The following is a 10,455-nucleotide window of genomic DNA, read 5'->3' as shown; positions in this document are numbered from 1 at the left end:
GACACCAGTCAGTGTACAGATATCTCCCTGAGGGAGGGGACTGAGAGACACCAGTCAGTGTACAGATATCTCCCTGAGGGAGGGGACTGAGAGACACCAGTCAGTGTACAGATATCTCCCTGAGAGAGGGGACTGAGAGACACCAGTCAGCGTACAGATATCTTCCTGAGAGAGGGGACTGAGAGACACCAGTCAGTGTACAGATATCTCCCTGAGAGAGAGGGGTCTGAGAGACACCAGTCAGTGTACAGATATCTCCCTGAGAGAGAGACAGGGGACTGAGAGACACCAGTCAGTGTACAGATATCTCCCTGAGAGAGAGAGAGGGGACTGAGAGACACCAGTCAGTGTACAGATATCTCCCTGAGAGAGAGGGGGGACTGAGAGACACCAGTCAGTGTACAGATATCTCCCTGAGAGAGAGGGGGGACTGAGAGACACCAGTCAGTGTACAGATATCTCCCTGAGAGAGAGGGGGGACTGAGGGACTCCATGCACTGTACAGATATCTCCCTGAGAGAGAGGGGGGACTGAGAGACACCAGTCAGTGTACAGATATCTCCCTGAGAGAGAGGGGGGACTGAGAGACACCAGTCAGTGTACAGATATCTCCCTGAGAGAGAGGGGGGACTGAGAGACACCAGTCAGTGTACAGATATCTCCCCGAGAGAGAGAGGGGACTGAGAGACACCAGTCAGTGTACAGATATCTCCCCGAGAGAGAGAGAGAGGTGATTTGGTGAGAGGGGGAGAATGGTCTCGGATTGCTGATCTCCATTTTGTGATCAGTTTGGGAGATTGCTCAGTGATCTCTTGGGAGAATGTTGTGATTCCGGGATCTCAGGAATCCTGCCTGTTGATTGGCTCTTCTCTCTGGTGCAGGCTCTGGATTGGTTGATTACTATGACACCGTTGTGACTGAACCAAATGCGGGAGAGAGATTTGTTACAGAATATGAGGACACGGTAAGGAATGGCCTCATTTCTCCCTCCCTTGCCCCTCTCCCTACCCCTCCCCTCCATCGCAGCCTTCCCCCTCCCCTCCCCATCCCACTCCATCTCTCTCCTTCTCATCCTCCTTCTTCAGTCCCTGTCCCTCTCCACATCATTTCTCCCTCTCCTCCCTCTCCCCCTTCCACCTCCCTCTCCCCCGCTCCTCATCCCCTTACCTTCCCCCACCTTCTCCACTCCTCTCTCACCCTCCCCACCCTCTCCAAAGCCCCTCATACCGCCTTACCCTCCCCTCCCTCACCCCCCTCCACATCCCCAATACCCTTCCCGCTCCCTCTCCACTCCCCTCCACTCCCCTGCCCTCTCCCTCTCCCTCTCCCCCTCCCCCTTGCACTCTTACTCACTCTCCCTCCCACTCCCCCTCAGCCTCCACACCCCACCACCTTCCACCCAAATTACTCATCCCTCTCCCCCTCCCCCTCACTCACCCTAGCCCCTCCTCTCCCCCTCCCCCCTCTCCCTCTACCCCCTCCTTCCCCTGCTTCCCCCATTGTCGCCCACCTAAAGCCTGACCTCTGACCTGTGGCCCTTCGCCTACTCCTGACACCATTCTACCCCCGTCCCACCTCAAACCTATGACCCCTTCCCTTTGACCCTCAGTGAGACTGTCACTGTCTGTGTCTGACCCTCAGTGTCTGTGTCTGACCCTCAGTGTCTGTGTCTGACCCTCAGTGAGACTGTCACAGACCCTCAGTGTCTGTGTCTGACCCTCAGTGTCTGTCACTGACCCTCAGTGTCTGTCACTGACGCTCAGTGAGACTGTCACTGACCCTCAGTGTCTGTCACTGACCCTCAGTGAGACTGTCACTGACGCTCAGTGTCTGTGTCTGACCCTATTTCTGGACTTTTCCCAGATTGAGGATTCAGTCGAAGTGATTTACAATTCGAAGGAGACCTCAGAAATACAGAGAGACGAAATGGTGAGTAGCTCACCCCTCCATGTCCCGTTATCCCTGGGTTAGAGAGAGTGAGAGGGGGGGAAATCAGTCAGGGATCCTGCTCCTGATCACTGTCCAGTGATCCCTGGGTTAGAGAGAGAGAGAGAGAGAGAGAGGGGAAATCAGCCAGCGTTCCTGCTCCTGATCACTGTCCAGTGACCCCTGGGTGAGAGAGAGAGAGAGAGGGGGGGAAATCAGCCAGGGATCCTGCTCCTGATCACTGTCCAGTGATCCCTGGGTTAGAGAGAGAGAGAGAGAGAGAGGGGGGGGAAATCAGCCAGGGATCCTGCTCCTGATCACTGTCCAGTGATCCCTGGGTTAGAGAGAGAGAGAGAGAGAGAGGGGGGGGAAATCAGCCAGGGTTCCTGCTCCTGATCACTGCCCAGTGACCCCTGGGTGAGAGAGAGAGAGAGAGGGGGGGGAAATCAGCCAGGGATCCTGCTCCTGATCACTGCCCAGTGACCCCTGGGTTAGCGAGAGAGAGAGAGAGAGAGAGAGAGAGGGGAAATCAGCCAGGGATCCTGCTCCTGATCACTGCCCAGTGACCCCTGGGTTAGCGAGAGAGAGAGAGAGAGAGAGAGAGGGGAAATCAGCCAGGGTTCCTGCTCCTGATCACTGCCCAGTGACCCCTGGGTGAGAGAGAGAGAGGGGGGGGAAATCAGCCAGGGATCCTGCTCCTGATCACTGCCCAGTGACCCCTGGGTGAGAGAGAGAGAGGGGGGGGAAATCAGCCAGGGATCCTGCTCCTGATCACTGTCCAGTGATCCCTGGGTTAGAGAGAGAGAGAGAGAGAGAGAGGGGAAATCAGCCAGCGTTCCTGCTCCTGATCACTGTCCAGTGACCCCTGGGTGAGAGAGAGAGAGAGAGGGGGGGAAATCAGCCAGGGTTCCTGCTCCTGATCACTGTCCAGTGACCCCTGGGTTAGAGAGAGAGAGAGAGGGGGGGGAAATCAGCCAGGGATCCTGCTCCTGATCACTGTCCAGTGATCCCTGGGTTAGAGAGAGAGAGAGAGAGGGGGGGGAAATCAGCCAGGGTTCCTGCTCCTGATCACTGCCCAGTGACCCCTGGGTGAGAGAGAGAGAGAGAGGGGGGAAATCAGCCAGGGATCCTGCTCCTGATCACTGCCCAGTGACCCCTGGGTGAGAGAGAGAGAGAGAGAGAGGGGGGAAATCAGCCAGGGCTCCTTCTCCTGATCACTGTCCAGTGACCCCTGGGTTAGAGAGAGAGGGAGGGGGGGAAATCAGCCAGGGTTCCTGCTCCTGATCACTGCCCAGTGATCCCTGGGTTAGAGAGAGAGAGAGAGAGAGAAGGGAAATCAGCCAGGGATCCTGCTCCTGATCACTGCTCCAGTGATCCCTGGGTTAGAGAGAGAGAGAGTGAGGGAAATCAGCCAGGGATCCTGCTCCTGATCACTGCCCAGTGATCCCTGGGTTAGAGAGAGAGAGAGAGAGAGAGGGAGGGGGGGAATTCAGCCAGGGATCCTGCTCCTGATCACTGCCCAGTGATCCCTGGGTTAGAGAGAGAGAGAGTGAGGGGGGAAATCAGCCAGGGATCCTGCTCCTGATCACTGCCCAGTGATCCCTGGGTTAGAGAGAGAGAGAGGGGGGGGAAATCAGCCAGGGATCCTGCTCCTGATCACTGCCCAGTGATCCCTGGGTTAGAGAGAGAGAGAGAGAGAGGGAAATCAGCCAGGGTTCCTGCTCCTGATCACTGCCCAGTGATCCCTGGGTTAGAGAGAGAGAGAGGGGGGGGAATTCAGCCAGGGATCCTGCTCCTGATCACTGCCCAGTGATCCCTGGGTTAGAGAGAGAGAGAGGGGGGGGAAATCAGCCAGGGATCCTGCTCCTGATCACTGCCCAGTGATCCCTGGGTTAGAGAGAGAGAGAGAGAGGGGGAAATCAGCCAGGGTTCCTGCTCCTGATCTCTGTTCGATGTATTTTCGTTGTTTCTTGGCAGGAACCCGAGTCTAAGGTGGCGTTCAATAAAGGCATTCTGATTGGTCTGCTCGTCATTGCTGTTGCCATAGCAATGATCGTTGTCCTATCCCTCTTTATAGTTCGCAGGAAGCCGTATGGCAGTATCAGCCATGGGATTGTAGAGGTCAGTGACCCTTCTCAATACACCCCACCGTGTTGGACCCCAACCCCTTCCCATTCCCTCTGACTCTACACCGTTCCAATGGACCCCAACCCCTTCCCATTCCCTCCCGCTCTACACCATCCCAATGGACCCAAACCCCTTCCCATTCCCTCCCGCTCTACACCGTCCCAATGGACCCTAACCCCTTCCCGTTCCCTCCCACTCTACACCGTCCTAATGGACCCTAAACCCGTTCCCGTTCCCTCCCACTCTACACCGTCCCAATGGACCCAAACCCCTTCCCATTCCCTTCCACTCTACACCTTTCCAATGGACCCCAACCCCTTCCCATTCCCTCCCGCTCTACACCGTCCCAATGACCCAAACCCCTTCCCATTCCCTCCCACTCTACACCGTCCCAATGGACCCCAACCCCTTCCCATTCCCTCCCACTCTACACCTTTCCAATGGACCCCAACCCCTTCCCATTCCCTCCCACTCTACACCGTCCCAATGGACCCAAAGCCCTTCCCGTTCCCTCCCACTCTACACCGTCCTAATGGACCCTAAACCCCTTCCCATTCCCTCCCACTCTACACCATCCCAATGGACCCAAACCCCTTCCCATTCCCTCCCGCCCTACACCGTCCCAATGGACCTAAACCCCTTCCCATTCACTCCCACTCTACACCGTCCCAATGGACCCTAAACCCCTTCCCGTTCCCTCCCACTCTACACCGTCCCAATGGACCTAAACCCCTTCCCATTCCCTCCCACTCTACACCGTCCCAATGGACCCTAAACCCCTTCCCGTTCACTCCCACTCTACACTGTCCCAATGGACCCAAACCCCTTCCCATTCCCTCCCGCTCTACACCGTCCCAATGGACCCAAACCCCTTCCCATTCACTCCCACTCTATACCGTTCCAATGGACCCCAACCCCTTCCCATTCCCACCCGCTCTACACTGTCCCAATGGACCCAAACTCCTTCCCATTCCCTCCCGCTCTACACCATCCCAATGGACCCAAATCCCTTCCCATTCTATTCCGCTCTACACCGTCCCAATGAACCCCAAACCTCTTCCCATTCCCTCCCACTCTACACCGTCCCAATGGACCCAAACCCCTTCCCGTTCACTCCCACTCTACACCGTCCCAATGGACCCAAACCCCTTCCCGTTCACTCCCACTCTACACCGTTCCAATGGACCCAAACCCCTTCCCATTCCCTCCCACTCTACACCCTCCCAATGGACCCAAACCCCTTCCCATTCACTCCCGCTCTACACCGTCCCAATGGACCCAAACCCCTTCCCATTCCCTCCCACTCTACACCGTCCCAATGGACCCAAACCCCTTCCCATTCACTCCCGCTCTACACTGTCCCAATGGACCCAAATCCCTTCCCATTCCCTCCCACTCTACACTGTCCCAATGGACCCAAGCCCCTTCCCATTCCCTCCCACTCTACACCGTCCCAATGGACCCAAACCCCTTCCCATTCCCTCCCACTCTGCACCGTCCCAATGGACCAAAACCCCTTCCCATTCCCTCCCACTCTACACCGTCCCAATGGACCCAAACCCCTTCCCATTCACTCCCGCTCTACACCGTCCCAATGGACCCAAACCCCTTCCCATTCCCTCCCACTCTACAACATCCCAATGGACCCAAACCCCTTCCCATTCCCTCCCACTCTACAACATCCCAATGGACCCAAAACCCTTCCCATTTACTCCTGCTCTGCACTGTCCCAATGGACCCAAACCCCTTCCCATTCCCTCCCACTCTACACCATCCCAATGGACCCAAACCCCTTCCCATTCCCTCCCGCTCTGCACTGTCCCAATGGACCCAAACCCCTTCCCATTCACTCCCGCTCTACACTGTCCCAATGGACCCAAACCCCTTCCCATTCACTCTCACTCTACACCGTCCCAATGGACCCAAACCCCTTCCCATTCCCTCCCGCTCTACACCGTCCCAATGGACCCAAACCCCTTCCCATTCCCTCCCACTCTACACCGTCCCAATGGACCCAAACCCCTTCCCATTCACTCCCGCTCTGCACTGTCCCAATGGACCCAAACCCCTTCCCATTCCCTCCCGCTCTACACCGTCCCAATGGACCCAAACCCCTTCCCATTCCCTCCCACTCTACACCGTCCCAATGGACCCAAACCCCTTCCCATTCACTCCCACTCTACACCATCCCAATGGACCCAAACCCCTTCCCATTCCCTCCCACTCTACACCGTTCCAATGGACCCAAACCCCTTCCCATTCACTCCCGCTCTGCACTGTTCCAATGGACCCAAACCCCTTCCCATTCACTCCCGCTCTGCACTGTTCCAATGGACCCAAACCCCTTCCCATTCACTCCCGCTCTGCACTGTTCCAATGGACCCAAGCCCCTTCCCATTCCCTCCCGCTCTGCACTGTCCCAATGGACCCAAACCCCTTCCCATTCACTCCCGCTCTACACCGTCCCAATGGACCCAAACTCCTTCCCATTCCCTCCCACTCTACACCGTCCTGACACTGGTGTCCCTTTGTAACGATGAGCCAATGGGCTGACTGCCCTCTCTCCCGCCCCCTCCAGGTGGATCCGATGTTGAGCCCAGAGGAAAGGCAGCTCAGTGCGATGCAGAACCACGGATATGAGAACCCCTCCTACAAATTCTTCGAGCAATTGCAGAACTGAAGCCCCCCCCCCCCCTCCCCGGCAGCCTGGGCTGGGGACTGGGGACTGGGGACTGGGGACTCGGGTCGGCTAGGGGGGGGTGGGCTTTTGGAGGTGGCTGGGGTGTGGGTGTTGGGTTTGGGTGGGTGTTAAGTCGTCCCTTGGTACTGACAGCCTTTGGGGTGGTTCCATCCTGCATTGGGGTTGGTGGCGGGGGGGGGGGGGGGGCTGTTGTCTGATACAAGGGGTGGGTGTCATTAAGTTTTAGGGGTGTCCCTGATGCCCTCAGAGGGGTTCCCAGATTACCGGAGGGGTGAGCCCTCAACCCGATGGTGACGGCGTTCGGGTGGGAGAGGGGGCATTAATTTCATGGTGCCTGTCCATAAACCACTCCCCCCACCTTTCCCTCCCCCTCCCCCTCCTTTATCCATCCTTGCCCCCCCCTCTCTCTATCTCTCCCGTTATCCCACCCTGACCCTGAAGCCCTCCCTGTGCTGTCTGATGGGGTGGGGAAGGTCACTCCCCAAGCTCCTCATTCCCCTTCCCCGTTTCCAGGAGTTGGGATGGGGGAGAGGGGTGGGCCAGAGATGGGCCGAATGGACTTTGGAATGGGCGAGGCTCTGGAAAGGTTGATGCCAACGATATTGCCACTTGGGGTGAGGGACGAAGGAGGTTTCCGTCCTGGTCTCGAGGGGAGGGGTGAGGGGGCCGAGAGCGGGGTCAGTGGGAGGAGAGCAGGGGCTGGGGAAGGGAGCCCCTCACCTCCCCACCCCCCAGCCTGGAGAGCAAGATAGAGGTCCACCCTCATTGGCTGCTGTGGTGATCAGATCCCGATCCCAGGATCAGTCACTGGGAATGGGAATGGGAATGGGTGGCGTATCAGAGAGGCTGTTCCCAGAAGCCCTGGGAAGATGCTTTCAGCCCGGAATCACCCTCAGCTGCAGCTTCTCGGTGTTAACCCCCGTGGTCACCAACCGGTCCTGACCCCCAGAGAGCTTCCTGTTGGTGCTGACCATCTCTCTGGCTGCTTTCACCATCGCCCTCCCCTCCCCCCCCCAAACCTGCATCACTTACTGCGGCTTAACCTGCACCAACACACTGCAATGGGACTGTGTCATACCCCGAGGCAATCGTCACCAGGCCACGATTCCCCCACGCGGTGACGGGACGGGGGTCTGTGTCTGTAACTCCCCCCCCCCACACGGTGAGGGGACGGGGGTCTGTGTCTGTAACTCCCCCCCCCCACACGGTGAGGGGACGGGGGTCTGTGTCTGTAACTCCCCCCCCACACGGTGAGGGGACGGGGGTCTGTGTCTGTGATTCCCCCCCCCCCACACGGTGACGGGACGGGGGTCTGTGTCTGTGATTCCCCCCCCACACGGTGAGGGGACGGGGGTCTGTGTCTGTGATTCCCCCCCCCACACGGTGAGGGGACGGGGGTCTGTGTCTGTGATTCCCCCCCCCCACACGGTGACGGGACGGGGGTCTGTGTCTGTGATTCCCCCCCCACACGGTGAGGGGACGGGGGGTCTGTGTCTGTGATTCCCCCCCCCACACGGTGACAGGACGGGGGTCTGTGTCTGTGATTCCCCCCCCCACACGGTGAGGGGACGGGGGTCTGTGTCTGTGATTCCCCCCCCCCACACGGTGAGGGGACGGGGGTCTGTGTCTGTGATTCCCCCCCCCCACACGGTGACTGGACGGGGGTCTGTGTCTGTGATTCCCCCCCCCCACACGGTGACGGGACGGGGGTCTGTGTCTGTAACTCCCCCCCCCCACACGGTGACGGGACGGGGGTCTGTGTCTGTGATTCCCCCCCCACACGGTGAGGGGACGGGGGTCTGTGTCTGTGATTCCCCCCCCCCCACACGGTGAGGGGACGGGGGTCTGTGTCTGTAACTCCCCCCCCCCACACGGTGACGGGACGGGGGTCTGTGTCTGTGATTCCCCCCCCCACACGGTGAGGGGACGGGGGTCTGTGTCTGTAACTCCCCCCCCACACGGTGAGGGGACGGGGGTCTGTGTCTGTGATTCCCCCCCCCCACACGGTGACGGGACGGGGGTCTGTGTCTGTAACTCCCCCCCCCACACGGTGAGGGGACGGGGGTCTGTGTCTGTGATTCCCCCCCCCCCCCACACGGTGACAGGACGGGGGTCTGTGTCTGTGATTCCGCCCCCCCCCCCCACACGGTGACAGGACGGGGGTCTGTGTCTGTGATCCCCCCCCCCCCACACGGTGACTGGACGGGGGTCTGTGTCTGTGATTCCGCCCCCCCCCCCCACACGGTGACAGGACGGGGGTCTGTGTCTGTGATTCCCCCCCCCCACACGGTGAGGGGACGGGGGTCTGTGTCTGTGATTCCCCCCCCCACACGGTGAGGGGACGGGGGTCTGTGTCTGTGATTCCCCCCCCCCCCCCACCACACGGTGACAGGACGGGGGTCTGTGTCTGTGACAGTCCTTTACAGTGTGATCCATCGCAGATGACCAGACCCAGTATGGAATCAGTCTCTACACCAGCACAGGGCGATATCGGGGGGTGGGGTGGGGTGGGGTGGGTGGGTGGGGGGGGGGGGGGGGGGGGGGGAAGCTGAGCTGTTTATTTGAAGTGATGCTGTCTGTAACATTGAATTAAACTGAGCTCACATTCTCAATGCTCTCTTCACAAGCCTCATGTGGTACAAGCGCTCGCTCGCTCTCTTACACACACGCACACAATCAAACCCTCTCTTTCTCTCCTCATCTCTCTCTCTCCCTCTGTGTCTCTCTCTGTCTCTCTCTCCTTCTGTCTCCCTCTCTCTCTCCCTCTCTCTCCCTCTCCCTCTCTCCCTCCCTCTGTCTCTCTCCCTCCCTCTCTCTCTCTCCCTCCCTCTGTCTCTCTCTCTCTCACTCTCCCTCTGTCTCTCTCCCTCCCTCTGTCTCCCTCCCTCTCTCTCTCTCTCCCTTTGTCTCTCTCTCTCTCTCCCCCTCCCTCTGTCTCTCTCCCTCCCTCTCTCTCTCCCTCCCTCTCTCTCTCATCCCTTCTGTCTCTCTCCCTGCCTCAGTCTCTCTCCCTCTCTCTCTCTCACCCTCCCTCTGTCTCCCTCCCTTTCTCTCTCTCTCTCTCTCTCTCTCCCTCTCTCCCCCTCCCTCTCTCTCTCCCTCCCTCTGTCTCCCTCCCTCTCTCTCTCTCCTCCCTTTGTCTCTCTCTCTCTCTCCCCCTCCCTCTGTCTCTCTCCCTCCCTCTCTCTCTCCCTCCCTCTCTCTCTCATCCCCTCTGTCTCTCTCCCTGCCTCAGTCTCTCTCCCTCTCTCTCTCTCACCCTCCCTCTCTCCCCCTCCCTCTCTCTCTCCCTCCCTCTGTCTCTCCCTCCCTCTGTCTTTCTCTCCCCTTCTCTCTCTCCCTCTCTCTCTCTCTCCCCCTCCCTCCCTCTGTCTCTCCCTCCCTCTGTCTTTCTCTCCCCTTCTCTCTCTCCCTCTCTCTCCCCCCCCTCCCTCCCTCTGTCTCTCCCTCCCTCTGTCTCTCCCTCTCTCTCTCTCCCCCCCTCTCTCTCTCTCTCCCTCCCTCTGTCTCCCTCCCTCTCTCTCTCTCTCCCTTTGTCTCTCTCTCTCTCTCCCCCTCCCTCCCTCTGTCTCTCCCTCCCTCTGTCTTTCTCTCCCCTTCTCTCTCTCCCTCTCTCTCCCCCCCTCCCTCCCTCTGTCTCTCCCTCCCTCTGTCTCTCTCTCCCTCTGTCTCTCCCTCTCTCTCTCTCTCCCCCCCTCTCT

At 59.1% G+C, this 10,455-nt stretch overlaps 1 long non-coding RNA gene across 1 annotated transcript; it reads left to right on the top strand.

Annotated features, from left to right (window-relative positions):
* The first annotated feature begins 848 nt into the window (after positions 1–848).
* Positions 849–6,785, top strand: LOC148139021 (uncharacterized). The gene is made up of 4 exons (XR_015753651.1): positions 849–964; positions 1,864–1,929; positions 3,904–4,047; positions 6,632–6,785. It is a non-coding gene; the product is annotated as an uncharacterized LOC148139021 (long non-coding RNA).
* The last annotated feature ends 3,670 nt before the right edge of the window (positions 6,786–10,455 follow it).

This window comes from Chiloscyllium plagiosum, unplaced genomic scaffold, assembly GCF_037043375.1.
Source record: "Chiloscyllium plagiosum isolate Xiang-an unplaced genomic scaffold, Cpla_swu_hap1 HiC_scaffold_38, whole genome shotgun sequence".
NCBI lineage: Eukaryota > Metazoa > Chordata > Chondrichthyes > Orectolobiformes > Hemiscylliidae > Chiloscyllium > Chiloscyllium plagiosum.
This window is presented reverse-complemented; position numbering and strand designations above follow the sequence as displayed.